General features: G+C 39.8%; 1 protein-coding gene across 3 annotated transcripts in view; it reads right to left on the bottom strand.

Annotated features, from left to right (window-relative positions):
* ASTN2 (astrotactin 2) overlaps nucleotides 1-23,247 on the bottom strand; it is a 1,116,661-nt gene that overhangs the window by 914,191 nt on the left and 179,223 nt on the right. The window lies entirely within an intron of this gene.

Raw genomic sequence — 23,247 nt, 5'->3', positions numbered from 1 at the left:
TGGTCTTTGAATGCCAAAAGATTAACATTTACAAGTGGGGATTTTCCATGTTTAATGTGGATAAAATAAAGAGAAGTTATCTGAAAAGTGTGCCATTCTTGATGACTATGAGGTCCACTAATCCCAAATCCTGACCCTCTCAACACATGGCAGTCATCCTAAGAATCAGAGGTTTTTCCTTCTTTAGTCACACCCACCACTAAAATCAACTTTCTATTGAAAGAGAGAAAGGGAAATAATGAAACAAGAGCCTGCAAAGATTTATTATGAGTGTTCAGAAGGTATAGTTACCTTTTTAATTTTTTATTTTCTTTTAATGTGAATAAAAGAGGGAAGTGGAACGCCTGTCCTGAATACAAGTGGGGGTGGAGTGGGAAGGAGGGAGATTTGGGTCTTTGGTGATGGGAATATTGCACTGGTGAAAGGGAGGTGTTCTTTATATGACTGAAACCCAACTAAAATCATATTTTTAATCAAGGTTTTTAAATAAAAATATTAATAAAAATAATTTTAATTAAATCACTGTGAGACACACAGTTAAAATTACACATTCCCAATGCCTTTCTGAGTCCTTCCTTGTATAAAGTGATCCATAACGATTCCAAGGACCTCTAAGAACTTCATTACTCAAAGAACATTACCTAAGAACTCCAACAGTGAAGAAACCATGAGCCCTTCTAGAGAACACTTGAATGCAGAACAGTACAAGGCAATGATTCTATCCCTATAAGCCATTAATCATGCTGAGCTATGAGTTTCCTGATCAAAATACTAGGTGCAGAGAGTGTGAGATGGTTATTATTAATTAGGGGAATTGAGAATTCCTGCTCTTCTTCTGAAGAGCCCCTCATTAGAATCACATCTTAGGATTGCATAACATTTCCTTGTAAGCAGTTTAAAATAAGGAAGATTTGAAACAATGCCATTCTGTTTGTAAACTTCATCTCTATGGAAAATAATACTTCCTCTTGGGGGGATTAGTTTTGGGGGAGCATCTGATAGGGCCCAGGGGTAATTCCTAGCTTTGAACTCATAGGTTCTGAAAGAGCTTGTTAGAACATATTAGATAGCAGGGATTGATCCAGCAATAGCTACATGCAAGGCAATCATCCTATTCACTGTACTAACCTTCCAACCACTAAAAAACTTCTTATTATTTACCACATGGTTAAATTGCACCCTAACATGTCAGGAAAATGCTACTTTTTTGTATACACACATAAAGAATTCACACCCTTCCTGGTGTCAGGAAAACATCGATAATGCTGAGGAAAAAAAAATCAAAAGTTCATGAATTGTGATTTCTCAAGGTCATTTTTAAGTGTATTTTCCTGGAATGGTGGAAAGCAAAATATGTAGAGGGTGATACCACACAAGGGGATACAAGGGAAAATGCAGGTTTCTTACCCTTAATTAACTGTATGACCTTGAGCCATCAAGTTCTCTCTTTTTTTCCTGTGGTATTAACCTAGTTAAGTTAAAAATTGGGCCCGGAGAGATAGCACAGCAGTGTTTGCCTTGCGAGCAGCCGATCCAGGACCAAAGGTGGTTGGTTCAAATCTCGGTGTCCCATATGGTTCCCTGTGCCTGCCAGGAGCTAGTTCTGAGCAGACAGCCAGGAGGAACCCCTGAGCAATGCTGGGTATGGCCCAAAAACAAAACAAAACAAAAAAAGAAAATAAATACAAAGTTTTCAGGCACTCATTGTTTTTCTTTTAAACCTGGAACTAGACACATAATTAATACATAAACAATAATAATTAAATAATAAATAAATAATAAATAATAAACAATTTACACTGAGTAGGAAGTTTGAATGTACTCCATACTTTGCAAAGCACAGAAATATTCTGAAGTGGCGCCAGAGTGATAGTACAGCAGGTAGGGTGTTTGCCTTGCTCAATCCAGCGTGATCCCTGAACACCATATGATCCCCTGAACTCACCAGCGGTATTTCTAAATCCAGAACTCAGAAAAACAACTGAGCTGCCATATGTGGCCCCAAAACAAGCAAAAAGAAATGTTCTGTAACATGTTGTTGGAATACATATATATGTATGTATGTAAATGTACATGCATATTTATATATTATGGCGAATGAGAATGTGGAGACAATTTGATTAGGATATGTTTGTGACCCAAATTTAGCAAGTACCTAGTATAAATGAGATACTATTCCAGGTGCTGCTGACTAAAAGGGAACTGAATCAACTCTATTTTTATGAAGCGCACTTCCTAGTGATAAGTTATATTCGAAAGGGGAACAGAAGGAGCTCTGGGATTTTTCGACCAGTTAGAGAAGCATGATTAGAGGTGGGTCTTTGGTCACAAATAAGAACCGAGACAAATTGAGACTTTATTACTTTGCAGAAACTGGGCCAAGCAGTAGGCTCGCCAAGTGCTTGATCAGCACCCGGGACAGCTCCTCATCAACGAGTTGTGCTTTGCTGGCATAACTTCAAGCTGATGTGGCTGAAGACTTGACAATGTCTTCCAGCAATTGGGGGGTGGGGTGGGGTGTATACAACTTGGCTCAACATTCATGGTCACCTGAATTGCTTCCCATTTGTCTATACTGACAACAGGTTTTTCCAAGAAGTGTTCAGCAGTCCTGCTTCCTGAATATTGTGGACTCCAGTATTTTCCTACGCCTGGATGTACATGGAATCTCTTATATTGCGTGAAATAAGTCAAAGGGAGAGAGATAGATACAGAATACTCTCATTCATCTATGACTTTTAAGAAAAGTAAGACATTATTGTAATAATTCAGAGACAATAGAGATGAGGGCTGGAAGGACTGGCTCATGATATGAAGCTTACCACAAAGAGTGGTGAGTGCAGTTAGAGAAATAACTACACTGACAACTATCATAACAATGTCAATGAGTGAGGAAAGTAGAAAGTGTGTCTCTAATACAGGGGGGAGATGGGTGATGGGAATGTTGCACTGGTGAAGGGGGATGTTCTTTATATGACTGAAACCAATGACAATCGTGTCTGTAATCAAGGTGCTTATATAAAGTTATTATAAAATGATCAGCAGTGATATTAAACAAGAGCAGAGTTTTTATTCTACCTAATAAATGTGCCAACATCTGAAAGAGCTAAAAAAAACTACATCACATCTTTTTAAATGTCTCCCATGACTCTCTTCTCAGTCTACCTCTGCCTTCTATTTCTGTTTTTGTTTTTGTTTTTGTTTTTGGGCCACACCCGGTGACGCTCAGGGGTTACTCCTGGCTATGCGCTCAGAAGTCGCTCCTGGCTTGGGGGACCATATGGGATGCCGGGGGATCGAACCGCAGTCCTTCCAAGGCTAGCGCAGGTAAGGCAGGCACCTTACCTCCAGCGCCACCGCCCGGCCCCTGCCTTCTATTTCTTCTGCCATCTGTACCCCCAAAAAGTGTGCACTTGACTGGAAATGGATCACTTGAGGCACCTGTGGTGGAGGGAAATTGATTAGGACTTCATGGTCCCATCCAATTTCAGCTAGCAGCAGGCAAGGAGGGAAAATGTTCAGTTAGGGGCAGCCTCATACTTTCTACTTTAAGAGCAAAGTCTGCAAAGAAAGATGGAGGTTATAGTTACTCTATAGAACTTCCCACCTTTGGAATTATTTTGCTGAAGATTTTCACTTAATTCATTTGAAGATACCTTAAAATATAGTTCTCTGGTAAGGAAGGCAGTGTTCTTTATATACTTACTTAAAATGCTATATCAACACTTATATGTAGAGGAAAGCTGCATTATCCTAGTGGCCAAACATCTTGATGTAACACTTAGAATCTAAAGCCTGAAAAATAGAAATAAATACTTCATCATTTCTCCCAAAGTGACTTCCATCAATATTTATTTGGGATTCAATCAGTGAGGAACCGGAGCCAGCAAGGTGGCGCTAGAGGTAATGTGTCTGCCTTGCAAGCGCTAGCTAAGGAAGGACTGTGGTTCAATCCCCCTGTGTCCCATATGGTCCCCCCAAGCCAGGGGCAATTTCTGAGCGCTTAGCCAGGAGTTAGTAACCCCTGAGCATCTAACGGGTGTGGCCCAAAAATACCAAAAAAAAAAAAAAACAAACAAACAAACAAAAAAAAACAGATCAGTGAGGAACCAGAGAGAACACACAAAATTTTCTCAAGTCTCATGAAGAAATAGAGGACAGCTTTCTTATTATTAGAAGGGATATTCTATGTAACTTTGATCCACTAGCTAATAGTATAACATATATATTTATATATATATATATATAAAATCTTCAAACAACAAAATATACAAAAATACATTTGCACTAACTATTTTAATTCTGACATTAAATATTCCCCCTATTATAACTGTTGTTTTTTTTTTAATCCTCTGTTTAAAAGCATCTCTTACCTATACCTTTTGGAACTGTTTCCGTGTGCTTTTACTTGACAGAATAAGAAATCCTCTTTAATGGTATGGGACATATAGTCTGGCTCCGCTTTAATCTCTTCTGCTTCCAGGGTTGCCGTTTGACCTAAGAATTACCATTTGGAACAGCAAAGTGACTAGTTCAGAGGCCTCAACTGGCCTCAAAGACACCCATTCTTTATCCCTGAAAAGAATGAAGGCTCATCTTTGAATAAAGCCTGTTATTCAAATGATCTTTTATGGGCATATCATATTGAATTATATAGATGGGTCCACTATAAAGATAAGGATTCTTGTAAATGCAAGAAAGATATAAAAGGAGGTCAGAAGTGGTCTGAGACAGAATCAACTGGCCTTGTAGAAAGGGGAAGGGGCAGTTTCTAAGAGAGAGTAAGGTAACATTCTTTGTTGGAACCTCCTGAAGGGGTTCAGTCCTGCTACCAAAACCACAACTCCTCCCCAATGAGAACTGTTCCAAATTTAAGAATGACTGACTATAAGGACGCAATGTATTGTTTTAAGCCACTTAGTGGGTGGTCATTTGTTACAACACACATAGAAAACTAATATAGGAATGAACACAACAAATAAAAAGGATAAAAAAATTTAAGCATTCTCTCTTGTTTTCAACAAGAGCTCACTTACCTAGTACCTAGCCCTTACTTAGACCATGGTAGAGAATGAAGCCTGCACAGAAAATATCAGAATGACAAAAGAAACATAATCCTGAAGACTTTGCATAAACATATTGACTTGACACTTTCTACTACTATTTCTGGTAGCTGGAGATATTTTAATTCCTGGAGAAAGTGAAGACAATATTTGTACCCTTTGTCATATTTGCCCCCTCACATGTAAAAAATATATCTTTACTAACACAACCACAATGGGGTAGATGCCACCTCCAGAAATATCCTATTCTAAATTTGGAGACTTTTGTGATTGTGCCTTTTTAAAATAGAACTGGTATTGCAGCTGCGAAGTATTCTCACTCTCACGCCCTACCCTAACTACTTATAGGTCCTGAGACCATACAGCACACATTTAGCAAGAGAAATACTTAGGATTTGAAGTAGTAATCCCCACCAAGATCCCAAATCTTCACTCTCCCAGGGTAAATCCTTCCAGTTATTTTCAGAATTGTGTTAAGATGGTTTTAAATCTTTTTCAGTACCCTGCGGGCTAATCTTTTCCGGACACACTTGATTCTGATCGTGTTTTTTCTTAATAATATCAAAACTGTGTGCAATATTCCAAGACATAACTAATTAGGTTAGAATATGCCTGTGAGATGCAAACAATAATAAAATCTAAATGGAAACAAATCCATATGTGTTTTGCTAAGGTGTGCTGAGTCAGTCCTCTACCCCCAAAGCTATCCTCATCTAGTTTTTATGAATAATATTTTTTAGAGATGGAAGGGCTGTTCAAGAGTTCTGGACTCTCTCAAACATTCTCAGCGAACTGATTTCATGTTTCGATGCAAGGCTTCTAGGACCATACCCAGAAGTGATCAAAATCCTCTGGACTGAATTTGATAATGTTCTAGAAACCACCCTATGGCAGTAATTGAACTGGGGTCAGATACATACAAGATATGTGTCTCAGCCTCTATATTATCTTCCTACCCCAAGAATAATAATTTAAAGTACACAGAGGTCTTTAGAGTCACACCTACTAAATTCCATCATGGAGAAATAAATACAGGGGTATAACTAATATACAAGATATCAATTCAAATATTCCAGTATTCAAATCCTGTCTCTATTACCAATGACATGAGCTTGGATAGCTGCACGAATCTCTCAATCTTAGCTTCCTCACTAGAGAATAATACCTCCCTCAAGAGACTGTGTAAGAATAAATTAGATAATGTATGTAAAGTACTTGGAAGAGTGCCCAATATAGACTAAACTCTAAAAATGGATGCCTATTATGATATTTAGTAAGGAAAAAAATTCTGTGCTTTCTAGCTCACTACTGTCCTCTTCTTATGTACAAATATACAAAATAGTATGGGGAAAGAAAGAAGACTAAAGAAAAGATAAGGAAGGGAAGGAGAAAATAGGACTAGTCATTTTTATTGTCTGGATTTATATCCAAAGTTAAAGGCTGCTCAAAGAAGGCAAAACAACCCCACTTCTTTCATATTGAAGTCCTTAACATAAAGGGTGAATATAAAAATGGGATTTAGGGGTCCAGAGAGATAGTACAGAGGTAGGCTGTTTGCCTTGCTTGCAGTCAACAGGGAAGGACCTGGGTTCTATTCCAGGCATCCCATATGGTTCCCCAAGCCTGCCAGGGGCGATTTCTGAGTGCAGAGCCAGGAATAACCCCTGAGCATCACTAGGTGTGGCCAAAAAATGGTGGTGGGGAATCCGGGAAGCAGGAGTCATCCCCATTCTTGAAAAACAAGTAAAACCCACTCCTATAAACTTAACACATGATGAAGAAATTAAGAAAATCTTCAGGAAGATTCTGACACTATATGAATTAATCTCTCCCCCAGTTAAAGGTGTATGAAGTAGCTTCTAAAACAGGCTTGTATTCAAACTAATAAGTGTGTTGAGTGGTAGATCTCTCTCTCTCTCTCTCTCTCTCTGTCTCTCTCTCTCTGTGTATGTCTTTCTCTCAACTTCAATTCCTTCTAGGATCAAACTTTTTGGTAGAAGAAATGAGAAAAAGCCCATATAACTTTGGTTTTCCGGGTCTGAGAGATAGCACAGCGGTGTGTGTGTGTGTGGGGTGGGGGCATTTGGCTTGCATATGGCTGACCCGGGAGATACCCGGTTCAATTCCCATCATTCCACATGGTCCCTCAGCCTGTTGGGGGCAATTTCTGAGTGCAAAGCCAGGAGTAACCTGTGAGTGCCACTGGGTGTGGCTAAAAAACCAATCAATCAATCAATCAATCAATCAATAAATAAATAAAGTATAACAAAATAAATCTGTTTTTCCAAGTTATGGTTTCCAAAATAGAGAGTAAATTATTAGAAACCATGAATAGGAAAGTTGGGAAGTGAGTAGGGAGAAAATGACCCTTATTCTGCTGAATGTTCAAGGAAACAATTTACCATTACCTCCACAGGATTGGCAGAAATATGTACTAATTGACATCCAAAGACCACTGTTCAAGCTACTGTAGGAGGTGTTTAGTTCCTAGGGGGGCTCCTGCCTTGAGCATGGGTAGAGGAGAACTATGTTTCCATCAAGATTCTGGCCAGAGCCAGAGGCTATCAAGTTGAGCCCATATTAGTCGTAAGATCTAGTACTGAGAGGATTTGAGCTGGACAGGAAAACTTTCTGATATTACCTTCAAATGTAATAGAACAGGAGCTGAGATGTGGCCAAAAGGCAGCACACATGCCTAGAATATACCAGTCACTGATTTTGATCCTTGAATCTGCACATCCCCTGAACACTGAAAAATTACAGCTAGGTATGACCTCAATTAAAAAATACTAATGACATAGACTCTCAGATAGGACCTAAATCTACAACCACCAACTCAACCAACAGATCAGTCCATTAAGAAACAATTAACAACATTAATTGTGCAGGTATTTCAAACATATAAAGATGCAGATAGAATATTCAAGTACCTGGCCACTCTACTGATATATCTAATATAAAACATCTTGGTCCTAAACAATATTCTTGGCCCTAAACAACAGTTTTTCAGATCAGAAGTGATTGAAGATAAAATGGGCAGAATGTGTTCTAATAATAAACAAGTAGGATAATGTCTAATATACTTAGATTCTCGCATGCCAACTCCCTGGATACTTCCTTACAACCTCAATCTTTCAAGAAGGAACTTTCTTAAAAGTCATCTGTTCCATGATATTTGTTTCAAGTGTTAATGAGCTGAGCTTACACATTTCATTTCCAGACCCACCATTGATGCTCTCCCAATATGGCAGATGGGATGTGTAGACCAATTCCCACATTTCCTTCTCATCTTTGAGCTTCCTGTGGGTCATCTTTTATAATGCAGAATTTATAGTTCCAAGCCAAGGATTCTAACTGCTTTAAGTGACTGCTCAAAGCTAAGGGAATATGCAAAGAAAGACTGTAATTTCTTTCTCCATATATGCCTGAAAACCTAGCACCAGTAGAAGTAGTAGCATCAAGAGTAGTATTAGTAATAGAAGCAGCATCAGTAGTCATCATAGTGGTCACCTTAGTAGTAGTATTCCTCATAATTATCATAGAGAAGTAGTAAAAATAGATTTAGTAGTAGAAGTAGTGTTAGTATCAGAAGTACAAGGAGTGAAGTAACTGCCATAGAACATTATTTCTGTAAAGTACACATATAATATAACAAATCAGAGAATATAACAATGTGCACAGATACACAAATATAGAAAATATCAGGCTGACACACATAGTTTAGCCTGGGATGTAGCTTTGTGATTGAATAATTTTTTAATTTTACATGAATGAAGCCTTGATTTCATTCCTGGCAACAAACCAAATGAAGCAAAAGCAGAAGACACATGATGACTTTACACAATCAGGTGTATTTTACAGTTAGATCTGAGGAGAATAAGCAAATTATAAGCTACTGCATTGCTTTCCATTGACCTTTTTCTAAATATGATTAGAGTCTGTCTTGTAGTCTCAGAATAATGAGTTATGGATTATGTCATAAATGTGAGAAAATATCCCAATGGAGGGAATAAGGTGATAAAGCTCCAAAATGCTTGTTCTCAACCCAGAACTAGCATGACAAAAAATTTGCCTTTAAAAACAGCGTACCTTTTTCAATCTCAACATGTGCCTCCTTTTTTCTCCTTAATATTATGTTTGTTTTGCTTTAAAATATCTTTTTTCTTCACTGCAGTAATAAAACTCTGCAGGCAACATCCCACTGATGAATGCAAACGTTAGTGAAGAAAAATATTAAAAAGAAGCAAAATAGTGGCAAAGTCTCAAAAGTAACTCCCATACACATATGTATTAATTACTTTGGTGGTTTAACAAATAGCCCTAAAATACATTGATATTTCTCCTTCCAGAGGTGGATCTTAATGCCTCTCATATGTGCTACATGATTGATTTAGTTACTTTCTCCTAGATTTGAACATTGGATAAGAAAATAGGAACCTCAGAGAGGATAAAACAAGAAACTAACATCTAAAATATATTACTAGAACTAATATGATCCATTCAAAGTTGTAATATAGGAGGATGCAAGTAATCTTTCAATAAGATACAACAAATGGGCAACTCATCTCTCTGGTATTCTTTCATTCCAGTCTAAGTACAAGAACTCCCCAAATAAATACAAAGATATCCTGAAAAATACCTAACAGCATTATTAAAAAATTCAAGGTTCTAATAAACAAAGACTGATGAGGTATAAGGAGATAGGACAGCTAGAGTTAAAATATGGAGGATTTTGCTTGGAACACGAAGGACATCAGTGGGAACAATGCAGGAAGGGGGAATGAAATCTTCAGTTCATGGTGTTACTCAGTGTTAATGTCTCTTTTGACACATAACTGAGAAAAAAAGCTGATTTCAAGTGTCAGGGAATTCTCTACTTTTCCTCTGCAACTCTTTTGTATGTCAAAATATGAGTTCATGGCATATATCCAAGAGACTGGAAACAACCAGTATTGTAGGGATGTGGGAATCCTCATTCACTGTTGGTGGGAATGTTGACTGGTTTTGGCTCTATGGAAAATGATATGGAGATGTCTAATAAAACTAAGAATAGAGTTTCCATATTACCCAACATTTAGCATGTCTACTTCTTATCATCTACCCCCAAAATATAATTAAAAATATAAGCTCAGTTATGTTCATTGCAGCACTTCGTACAAATAATGAGGTTATAAACAAACCCAAAATGCCCACTGACCAAAATGTCCAGTAATAGAAAAATGGATAAAATAACTACACACACAAACACAAACATACACACATACCTAGAGTGGAGCACTAGGTAGTTGAATAGTTGAAGTCATGCAGTTCACTGATCTGAATAGAAATGAGGGGTATTTTATTAACTTTATTTATTGATTAATTGATTAATTGGGTTTTGAGTCACACCTAGCAGCAATGAGGGTTACTCCTGGTTCTGCACTCAGAAATCACTCTTGGCAGGCTGGGGGAACGTATGGGATGCCAGGAATTGAACCAGTCCCTCCCAGGTCAGGCGTATGCAAGGTAAATGCCCTACTGCTGTGCTATCTCTCAGGCCCCGGGGGGGGGGGGGGGTTAGGGCTACACCCAGTCACTAAGCACCTACTCTTAATTCTGTGCTTCAAAAATTATTCCTGACAGATCAGGGGACCCCAGTCAGTCCCATGCAATGCAAAGGCCTACCCTCTGTGCTATTGCTCCAGCCCCTGAGGGGTATCATTTTAAGTGAAATAAATCACAGAAGATGGAAGAATATTGAATGATCTCAGTCATGTGTGGTATATGAGACAAAGTAAGGCAATAGGCCATACTGAGCAGTGACAAATCTATGACCTGAGATTACTAAACAATGGTTGGAGGGGTGGATGGGGAAGGGACAGATAAACTAGAAGTCACATAGGAGAGTAAAGATTTAATGGTAGTAAAGTAAACTGACTGGAGGGCAGATATACTGGGCAAGATTCAGCGCCCTAACTCTTCACGCATGGATCATTCCTGGCAGGCTCAGAGGACCATATGGAGTGCCAGTAATCAGACCCAGGTTGGCCATATATAAGGCCCAATATCCTATCAGCTGTACTATCACTACAGCTCTAAAATCCATAAATGTTCACACTATTATAATTGGGTTACCTAAACTATAATAATATAAAATAATTGCTTCAAAGTAATAAAGAGAAATTTGAATAAAAACAATATATTAAAGAACCAAAGCAGAATACCTCTCAATAATGATTTAGAAAGCCATGAGATACAATTCCAGAGAGCAGGTTATAGATGGTGTACTAATGTGTCTGCCATAAAATTTTACCTTCAGTTGTTCACGTATGGAGTTGTTCCACCTAGTGACTCAAGGGAGGTTCTGAGAGGTTTAGTGGTTACCCAAAATGTTTATGAGGGCATAGAATTAAAGACGCATAGGATGAATTAAAAAAGAGTAAACAATACCAAAATTACTCTCTCTCACCCCAAGACCTCCAAATTTGTAGCCAGAAAACATCATCCACTTAGTTTCATGTCAACATGTTTGTTCCAATGACAACCGTTTTCACAAGACTGGAGAAATATTACAGCAGGTAGGGAATTTGACTTTCACATGGTGAACTAGGCTTCAATCCCAGGCACCACATATGATCCTTTGAGTACTGCCAGAAGTGATCGCTAAGAGCAAATTCAGGAGTGAACCAAACCTGAGCACCATCCAACCAAACTAAACCAAAACAAAACATACGGGGCATCCACATAACCTTTCATTTTATGGAAGAATTTTTGTTATACAAATGTTGAGTACTAGAATAAAGTTCCTCCCTAAACTTTCTTTATTCTCCTCATATAATTCCTCCTCATATTAACCAAAATTAACAGACACCCCCTTCTTTCTCATGCTGGTGAGCTTCCAAGGGTAGGAGTTATGTCTGTGTACCTATATCAATCAGTTTCCAAGCCTTGTATACATAGAGTAGCCAAGACCAGGTGAACTAGTATTGCATGGAACATCAAGAGTCAGTAGATGTTAGAAAATTAAAAAAAAGTGAAATACATCTTCAACTCCAAGGTCTCACTAACATATATTGCCAGTGACCTTGAGTAAGAAGTAGGTAAATCAATAAGTAGTAAGTTGTTTGACTAACATGAGTATCTGAGAGCTGGGTCCATTTTCTCTTCCTTGTGTATCCTTTATCTGAAAGTGCCCTCTTCCTCGTGCCCACTGACACAGTGGATCCAGTTTTCTTTTCTTTTCTTTCTTTTTTTTAATATAATAATACCTTTATTTAAGCACCATGATTACAAACATGTTTGTAGTTGGGTTTCAGTCATAAAAAGAACATCCCCTTCACCAGTGCAACTTTCCCACCACCAATGTCCCCCATATTTCTCCTTGAATGCTTGATTCAAACTTTTTACAAATGTGCGGAAACCATCTTGGAAGCCCAGAAAAAATGCTTGCCACAGTGCCTTGTGCATAAGAGATGCCCAGTGGAAGCTGAAGAAATGAAGGAATAACCTTTAGATAGCCAGTTTTAAGGAACTCAAACAAAGACTCCAGCAGATCTAGGTTTGAATCTCAGCCCTGCAGATTCCTCCAATATGACCCGAGCTAAGTTGTTTAATGTTCCAAGGACATGCATCTCCAGTTGACCTCTGGTTAGCACTATTGACAAATCAGATGACAGGAGTCCAGGGGTCTAACACAATGCTAAACAAACAGGCTTACAGGCAGCTGGCTGAAGAACTATTGAATGTGAAACAAAATTTGAGCTTCTCTGAGCTTTTTCTTTTAAGTAGCAATACAAATACCTGTAGCCTTATATCTCTGCTGAGATTAAATAGCAGAGCAGACTGGTGCATTTAGCACAATGCCTGGTGCATGGCAATTGCTGGATAAATGTTTGTTTCTCTTCTAGTCTTTTCCCATCAGGTTTCCTCTCCAACGAGAGGACAGACTTAAGCACTCCGAGCTCCGTGCTTCATTACGGAGGCCAAATTAAGAATCCAAGGTGCTTATATTTGAGAAACAGCAAAAGATGCAAACCATAGAGGGCTGCATGGGGTCTAATGTATTCACAGTGGCTCCGCTAAGGAAACATCCAGGCCCCCAGTTGAGAGACTAAAGCAGCACTATTAGCATAACAGGTGTCTTAGCTACAAAATGACACTTTAAAGACAAATCCCCCCAATGCAGTCCCCAAACACTGGAGCGCATATTTAATTACACACAGAATGCCATCTTTTTTCCCTCTCTAGTTTTGTGCTTGGCGGAGACACATCACTCCACCGAGTTGGGAAGATTATTTTAGAAATGGCTGGAATCCAGAGTTGCTTCTCTGCTCCAGTGCCCAAAGGAAAAATGTCAACAGCAGTGCTTTAGGGGAAGGAGCCATGGGCTTTCTTTGTTTGCCTGAAGAACATCTACCTGAGAAAGAAAATCACGGGACGGAAATCAAAACATACTAAGGCCCTAGAGAGTTGAGATTCACTGTGAGCAAGGGCTTGAAACGATCTATTCCCTGGATTATTTTCAATACTATATCATCTATGCGAAAATTAATTACACAAACACAACCGTGTTAGCATAACTAAATTGTAGAGAAGGAAATTACAGTGAAGAGTATTTGAATGACCTTTCACAAGATCACATAACTGATGATGTAGAAACTCAGAGTATAATTTTAAGTCCATGCTTTTCTTTCTTCCTCTTTGTCCCTCTGACTTAAATTGACTGAGGACATGGTTCATGATTGGCTTTGAGTCCCTATTTTCCTATATAATTCCTCATTCAATCCTCATATCTCCCTGGGGTGGATTTTCCTTCTTGCACCAAAATAAAAAAATCTTGTACCTTTATCTTTTTTTTTTTAACTTTCAAAATATGGGGGCCAGAGCAGTGGTGAAAGAGGTAAGGCATCTGCCTTGCCAGCGCTAGCCTAGAATGGACTGCGGCTCTATCCCCCAGCATTTCATATGGCTCCCCCCAAGCCAGGAGCAATTTCTGAGCTCATAGCCAGGAGTAACCCCTGAGCGTCACTGGGTGTGGACCCAAAACCAAAATAATAAATCAAGAAAAGAAAAGAAAAAAATCAAAAAAATGGTAGAAGATTGGAGATATAAGTCCACTTTGGTCCATCTATTACTCTCCCTGTCTCTTTCCCTTGTTATATAAGGTTGAAGAGGCAATTTTCCTTCCATAAGAGCTGATTTTCCTACTTGTGCAAATATGAGTCTTACAAGAAGAGGTCCTAAAATTTCCTTAGATTTCAAACAGGCCATAATTTTATGAGTTCTTCCTAGTTGTTACCTCAATTCATCACCAATCTTTCAATTAGCCCCAGAGAGTGTAACATATCTCATGAGAGGATTTGTACTTACCAAACTATCTTCGAATATGATAAACCTCACTAAGTGTCAGCTAGAGTGGCTATTGTTGCTGATAACTACAATATCATTATTTAAATACACAAAGATGCTCTTGGGAAGGTCTGCTAAGCAGTACTAAGGTGGCCTGGGGTTCACTCCTAACAATATTCAATCAATGGATGGTTCATTGTTTTTGTCAAGGATGAGGTGCTGTGCCATCCTCAAAGCCACCAGGGCTATGATGCCACCACTGCTCAGTGGGCCAATAGTGTTGGGACTCAAACTTAGGCCCTTGAATATTCAAAGCAAGTACCTTGGGCATCATAACTATCTCCCTGGTCTCTCAGAGAGATTTTAGAAGATAATATGCAATAGAAGATGAATAAAAATTGTGCTAAAACTGCTGCAGATTGTGACTGCACAGATATTAGACAAATATTAGCTGCCACTTTTTTATCACTGAGCTGGAATGCATTCTTTGACAGTGATTTCCTTGTTGATCCATCAAAACACGAATAGCCTTTATGGTCACCACTTGAGAATCTCTGTATTTACCAGATACTCTCTCTCTCTCTGTGTTTTTATCATAATTGCAAATGATATAATGGTACACAACCTCATTTTGCCAGAAAGGTGGTATGCTGCTGCTCAAAGTACAGCAACCCAGAGTCACAGAAAAGAGATTCCCACAACCCTGGGCTTAAGTATAAGCTTTATTACTATTCACCAGAGAGTTTACTCTTCTGAATCTGGGTTCTCTCACATATAACAGGAATCACACATGATAACCCAATATCTTGCCAGGAATCACACATGATAACCCAACATCTTGCCAAGAGTATCATTCCTGGCATTTAAAATATAAAATATACCATAAATAAGGAAATGGTGGAGCTGTAGAGATAGCTCAGTGGTTAGAGAACTTGCCTTGTACACATCTTACCCAGATTCAATACCCCACACCTCATATTGCCCCGTGAGTCTGCCAGGAGTGATCCCCGTGTGCGATGAGGAATAAACCCTGAGCACAGCTAAGTGTCACCCCCCCCAAACAAACAAAATAATAGAATGGACTCCAATATACAATGCGGTGATCACAAGGACATGTGCATCGTACATGTGGACTTGAGTGCAGAGGTGGGAGAGTAAAAGGGTTCAGTAATTTCATTTCAAAGTCCACTTGCAGGAGCAGTCCCTAACACCCAGGCAGGCCCCCTTTCTCAGAGTATGAAAGGGTAAAATTGCATTTGCTTAAAATCCAGCTGCTTTTTCTAACTTCGAGAGACCCAAATCTGCACAGGCAGCAGTTCTCCGCAGCTCCTAATTAATTCCTAAACAAAGACCGCGCTGGCAGCAGCACCATTTATGAAGCCACTTGACCTCCCGGAGCAGAAATGATGACACAGGTGCCGGGGCTGTTGCTCAACCTCATTTTTCACTTGGCACCACTTGGTCAGACCCGGCTTGCCTTCACCTACCCAAGGAGCAGAAAACGGTCCCCAGGGTGTCTTGCAGACTCTGGCTGTCCCTTCCCCAGGCTGCCAGCCTTCCGCTCCAGGCCCTCCCAAACAAACCCTGAAAGTAGAACAAGCCAGCATCATCCCAGCATGGTCTTTGGTCTGTCTAAAAGAGATTCCAAAGAAAAGGAACCTCTGGTCTGTGGTGTTTGGGGTTACATCCTCAAACACAGTCACTCTCATGAGCAGGACAACTCAGGTGTCAGGCACTGACCGTGGCATTCTGCCTGGGTTGTTTGACCTTACTCTATACCACCCTTTAGGACAATAGTGGCTAGTCTAGGTTTCAGTCTAGGAAATGGCACTGAAGTAGGGAGATTTCACAATGCCAGGGAAGCCAGTGAAAAGCTCCTTCCTACAGGATAACTCCCAGGAATTCACTGGTACGCAGTAGCCTTTTTCCAGGACCTTCATGGGTTCAGAGCATAAATATGACTCGATCAAAGTCCCTTCTGATAACTGTCCTGTCTGTCTCGTAGGGCTGCCACAACAGATGAATGGGGCATGAGCTCCCATTCATTGTGAGCTCATACTCAAAATCCAGGTCTTTGTGGCCATGTGAGTCTGACAATCTCAGTTTCCTCATTCACCTCGCGCTTTCTCACACATCTCATCTGTGATTAGTACTTAACCAGCCGTGGAATGAAAGCGTGCTAGACGAAACCCATGCTGGTATATAAAAGACACTCCAAAAAATAAAGTTGTAAGAACTGAGTGGAAGCTGTTATCATCAGCCCCTCTCTTTGCAACCTCAAATTCTCACACCCAGGATGAAAAAGTTTGTTGCAGCTTTGTAAGAACTTCTAGAACTGGCTCCAAATAACCAACTCCCACACTTCCACTTGATTCACCCAGGCTGAGCAAAGATGGCAGACATTCCGCTGTCTTCCAAAAACTTCATTTATCTCCTTCATTCCCTTGGCATCCAGATCCTTTTCTTCTCCATGATCACTCCCTTCTCTATTTCTGCTCTTCCCCTTTTCCTCAGGACCGTGAGCAGAGAAAAAGGGGCATTAAATTTATTTCCTCTGATCCCTTCAGCAGTGGTGGGCAAAAGGCACTAACCATATATTCAGCTGCCTTAGTCATCTCAGGCTACCATTTTCAAATTCCACACACAATAAAAAACTGATTCTTAAGCGTCTGGAGAATGGAAGTCCAAGATCAGGTGATTGCCAGGGTGGTTCCTGAAAACTGTTCTCTTCTAGCTCTCATTTAAGGCTATACTCTACCCTGTTTCCTCAAGAAGGATCATGAAGATGCTTCTTTGAGGTCTATCTGTATCTTCCTGACACAAGTCCTTTTGAATTAGAGCCTGACACGGTCGCATTTAACTGTAAGATCATTTTAATGGTCCCTTTCTAAATCTAGTTCCCCTGGGTTAGTGCTTCTGTATAAGACATGAGAGACTGGGGCCAAAGCAATATCACAGCTGGTAGGGCAATTTTTTTGCACGTGGATGACCTTGGTTCAATTTCCAGTATCCCATATGGTCCCTGAGCCTGAGTGATTTCTGAGCACAGAGCCAGAAATCAGAGTAAACCTTGAGTGCTATTGGGTGCTGTTGGTTGTGCCCCTCAAAATAAAAACAAAGCATAAAAGTCTGAATGCTATTTGTTGGGGTACACTCTTGACCCATTAAATTGCAATGTATTCTCGTAATTTTAGGGAAGCAACATCGTTGAGCTTTTAGCTTTGCTGAACAAAATGGACAGAGAAATTGCTCTTAGTTAAATATAAAGTCAGATATAAAGTTTGTACTGAGCCTGGAGGTTTTAACATGGCAACTTGGTAAGGTTTTAACATGGCAGTTCTATGATTATATCATGTTTACATTTAAAGAAACCAAAGGGTCCAAGTAACTGGCTTTAGATCACACAGCACAAGGATGAGAGATCCAGATTTGGTTTAACTCCCTTGCTACATCAGCCAGGCTGCTGGGACTATTGCAGTGACTTACACCAACCCGGCAAGTTTACCTCCTAGCTTCAATGAACTATGAACTCCACCATGACAGACCTCAGCACCAGAATCAACATATTTCACTATTAAGCAAGACTGTGACAGGAAAGGCCTCTGGATGCCTCATTAGGGGAACTTTAGGTCATGGAAGGAGTATAATAATAACACATACACTAAGGAGCGGACTCATGGGAAAAACCTAGGGTTTCTCTGGATTATGTTCTTGTAGAATTTATGAAAGGAATGAAGGACAGACATGGATTGGACACAGAAGAGTTGCAATAACTTTTTTTTCCTTTGGTGCTTTAGTTTTTAGGCCCCACCTGGAGGCCTTCAAGGACTATTCCTGTATTTATGCTCAGGAGTAATGTTAGCTATGTTCTGGGGACTAGATATGATTCTGAGAGTCAAATCAAATGAAAGGTGAGTGTTTTAACTCCTTTCCCAAAGGAAAAAATGCTTTAAGGATGGTAAGGCAAACGCAGAGTTTAAATCCCAAGTTGGTCTTTCTCTGTCCATATGACACTGAGCAAGGCCACTAAACTTGACACACCTCCATATCTCTCCCTTTAAGTCAGATGAAACAAGGTCTATTTTGCAGCATTATCTGAGAAATATGAAAGGTAAAAGTCATGATTTTCTCCTTGCATTTCTCATTGAGTTTATGCAAGTGACATTCCACCTTTACTCTCTGCAAATATTAGCATCAAAGTTTCTCAAAAGGCAGATGCCATGCCTTGAACTCCACCTTTGATTTTTCAGATTGGCATACCTGGGTCACTAAGAAAATTGCTTTCTAAGCCAACCACTATGGTAATCCTTAGTGAGAATGAGACCTGTTATACATTATGTAAATATCATTATAAACAGTAGATTTTAATTACATTATGTGATTGAAAAAAAACCTCTAACTCAAGAGCCAAAGACTCAGTTCAGAGGACTGAGCATATACTTTGCATATGCTTCGGTTCAATCTATGGCATCACATAAGAGCTGAAGCACTGATGGGAGAACTGCAAATAGAATGTAGCATTGCTGAGTGTGACCCCCAAGCATATACACACAAAAGTGCTAAAGCAAAGCAGAAATGCAAGGGTTTGAGAAGTAAATTTTATAGTTTTCAGTCTTACATTACTTGTGTTCTAAAAAATATGCATCACGGAGAGACAATAGTCTTTCAACTAAAAACCCAATTTAGGGTTTAAATAAAATAGTTACAAGGAGAGATTTTGGTGATACAAAATCATGTTCTTTCTCACAAGTGGCAGACCATGATTTGGATCCCCAGAACTGTTCCACATGTGTGATCCTCTGACTCTAATATTTCAGACCTCCAATCTCTGGTGTACCCAAACCAAGGAATGCACAAAAACCCTAGCTAAAGCGTGTAAGCACCACAATCAGTATGCTCAAGAACCCCAAGTAGGCGCTGGAGCGGTGGCACAATGGTAGGGCGTTTGCCTTGCAGGTGCTGACCTAGGATGGACTGCCTCAGCTTCCCATATAAACCCCCAATTAGGAGCGACTTCTGAGCACATAGCCAAGAGTAACTCCCTGAGTGTCACTGGGTGTGGCCCCTCCAAAAAAACAAAACAAACAAAAAGAACCCCATCAAAGTAGGTATCACTGTCAAAAAAGAAAAATCACTACCAGCCATCCCAAGAACTGGTAGAGAAGGAGGAAAATTAATACAAAATAAAATTATTAAGTCAAATAATGCAGACAAAATGTCTTATCTAGGCCCGACATATACTTATGTTGAGTACAGTTCTTCTGATGCATTCATTTCTACCACAATTCTCCATACAGATAGAATAAGTGACAGTTCTACAACTTTGGAAATCCAGACATAAAAATGGGCACAGGTGAAAATCTTCTACCTTCATTCCAACCTCATATTTTGCTTAATCAAGCAATTTTCAGGGTGGGGAGCAAAATAATTAGTGGTTTTAAATGCTTGGATACAAGCAGGCGCTGCAATCATGATAAATCTTCTCTGACATATGCCCAGCTCCTCCAAGTGACAGATGACAAACAAAAGCAGGACAAGGTCCTCCATCACAGGCGGAATCATTGAGTTAATGGAAGAATTATTGCTTCTGAAATCCACTCCAGTCCTATTGAGGGGAACGTTCCAATTTATCAAAGCCAAATGAACATTAATTGCAGCAGTCTGGTGAGTTTTCCAGCCACTATGACCTTCATTGAATTTTAATCCAAAACAGATAAGATTTCCTTCCCCACCAGAAGAAACAACACAATTAGCTCAAAATGACAGCTAGATTACGACGCAGGCACACCCCCAACAACATGCACACATCCACACGCATGGTGAAAACATTGATCCTACTTGACTTAAAATTCAGCACAAGAGACTTGGGCAGAGAAAAAGGTAAATGAATGTAAACCTGCATCTGCCTTCCCCCAACCCCCTACTGCCCCAGCCCCCTTCCTTCGAAAGAGAAATTTGGGAGGTGGAAGTTAAGACGGGAGAACATGGCAGGCAGTAATGGAGACAGAATTTCTGTTAACTGCTGTAATTAATGTTATGTCTCATCGGGGAGAGATTAAGAAAAAAACAGAGCGGGAAGGAAGCAAAAACAAGTATTATTTTGCTATTAAAGACGCCCTTGAGCTGAGGAACATGAACAGCAGAAGTTTGAATTGGGTAATTGTTTGACTATATTGGTGGATTTGCAGACAGGATGATTACCACACGGAGTGAAATATGGTGGAGCCAGAAAGTTTCCCGATTTACGTCTGCTCAGCAAGGCATCAGAAAGCTTCTGCAGACTGTGCATCGCAGCTTTGGGCAAGGACGCCATCAGGGATGTGGTGGTGACTAGCGTCCTAGGTACACACTTACACACCTCTACATACATACTCCTGAGAGACCTCGATAGAAACCTGTCCATTTCTAGATCATCACATATCATGGAGTGAATTTCTGGGCCTCAAAGCTACATTTCAGGACTCATTTCAAGGATTCTAAAAGTTTTTGTTTTTTTTTTTATCTTCTTTAGTAATTGAATTGGAAAGTTTGGCTTTCATTGCTTCTAATTGTTCATGGTCACAGAGAACTAGCTCCCTTCTTCCCCTGTATCAGACTTAGCCTTAGCAACACAAAGGCAAACCATTATTAGCTGTTAATGTTATTAATATTCATTGATATAATATTAGTATGTTATTAGCTATTAGATTAAATAATATCAAGGATCTTAGAGGAGGCTGAACAGAAAAAAGAGATGGTGTAGCAAGCAGGAAGTTGGAGCCTCAATGTCCCTCATGTATGCTGAGTACCGTCCCTCAGTGTGTGTGTGTGTGTGTGTGTGTGTGTGTGTGAGAGAGAGAGAGAGAGAGAAAGAGAGAGAGAGAGAGAGAGAGAGAGAGAAAGAGAGAAGAAAGAGATTTCTGTGAGTTTCAGTACAAGCACCACAAATAAAGGCAAATATCACCAATGAGAACCAAATATGTATAATTCCCAGTGGTTGCAAATCAACAAGGGAATAAACAGGGCCAAAACAAACAGGGATCTTGGGGAATCAGAACTCAATTTTGGACGCAGGCACTGGCTGTGTGAACTTAGATAAGAGATGCCTTAGCTTTCCGAGCCTTGTTTCATCACTGCGTCATAGAAACCAGGATCGGAGTACAATTAAGGGAAGTAATGATACAACATTTGCATCGAATTTAACTGTTTCCTCATTTTCATTGCAAAAGGCAGAAGGATAACAGGCAAGAGGCACAGAAACACAGGTCAGTGAGTTGAGAAGTGCCACATAAAAGTTAGTGGCAGGGTCAGGATTCCACGACGGTAGACCTGTGGAAGAGGTGGCAATTCTTTCTTGCTTGTTTTAACTGTCTTTTGTTCTTTTTATTTTAAGTTATTTTATTTTTTGTTTTGTCCACAACAGTGCTGGATGATCACTTCTAGAAGTTCTAAGGGCGCATGCAGTGCTGTGAATCAAACCTGGGCACTTCCATGTAAAGCATGAGTTTCAGCCCACTGAAATTCTCTTTCTCTTTTCTCTCTCTCACCCTAAGTAACTCTTATTGTTTATTAAAAAGACTCAAGAAATTAGCATAGAAAATTTCTGTACATTTTCCCCTAGGCTTCCCTTAAAACTGGCATCTCACATGACTACAACAGTTCAAAACCAGAAGATATAGTAAACACTAAATTGTACATCTTACTCAGATGTCCATGTTTCCAGAAAACTTTCTAATTTTTTGTCTACAATCAGATCCAAGAGCTTATATCTACCTGTGCCATCCAATCAAGTCTTCTCTTTCATAATCCTAACATTTTTCAAGACAACTGGCCAATTATTTAGGGGAATAGCCCTCACTTTGGGTTGTCTTAAGCAATGTTTTCTCGTGATTCAAAAGACTGTTCTACATATTTGGCAAGAACATCACAAAAAAAACAAACATTTTTTCCTACCAGAGGATTAATTATTTTGCTGGTTTGACTTTGTTGGTTTTGATTTTTAACCACATCTAGCCATACTCAGGGCTTGCTCCTGGCTCATTGCTTAGAGAACCATATGTGGTACTAGTGTTGTGTGCTTGCAAGGTAAGCACCCTCTCCTCTATGCTATTGCTCTGGTCCTATATCAGGAGACTCAAGATGGCAATATGTCTCAGTACTGAGGATAAATACATTGATCACATGGTTCATGTGATGTTATAGTCCCCCCAAATCATATACTTCAGCCCCCCAAAACATGGTCATACTTCCATCCACCACACTTACAAATATGACCTTATGTGTAGCTACAATTAAGAAAGGGATCTTAAAGGAGATCAAAGTGATGGGGTAGCAGGTAAGACATTTGCTTTGCACACACATAGCCAATAGGTTCCATTCCAGGCATCTCATATAGCACCCTGCTCACCCATCAGAAGTGATTCGTGAGCACAGAGCCAGGAGTAATCCCTGAGCAGTGCCAGTTGTGACATCAAAGGACTAACAAAAACACACACGAAGAGAGGTCTTGTGAGAAATAAATCACATGAATAAACTAGGTGGCTTCTAAATCTTGTGACAAGTGTCCTTAGGGAAGACATACAGAGAAGAGGACACAGAGGAAAGAGGAGGTGATCCCAGATGAAGCAGAAACTGGAAGTAATCACCAGCCAACAATGGGTGCCTGGAGCCACCTGAATCCTGCAGAGGTAAGGAACAGTTTGTTCTCTAGACTGGGACAGTGGATCTCAAAATTGACTGCACAAATCGCTCCTGGATTGGGGAACCATGTGGGACACGGGGGAATAGAACTGCGATCTGCCCTAGGTTAGGCAAACTCCCTACCACTTGTGCCACTTCTTAGGCCCCTGCAAGATAATTCTGAAGTCATTCTCATAGA

This window comes from Suncus etruscus, chromosome 5, assembly GCF_024139225.1.
Source record: "Suncus etruscus isolate mSunEtr1 chromosome 5, mSunEtr1.pri.cur, whole genome shotgun sequence".
NCBI lineage: Eukaryota > Metazoa > Chordata > Mammalia > Eulipotyphla > Soricidae > Suncus > Suncus etruscus.
Note: the sequence above shows the minus strand (reverse complement) of the source record. Positions and strands in the feature narration are given on the sequence as shown.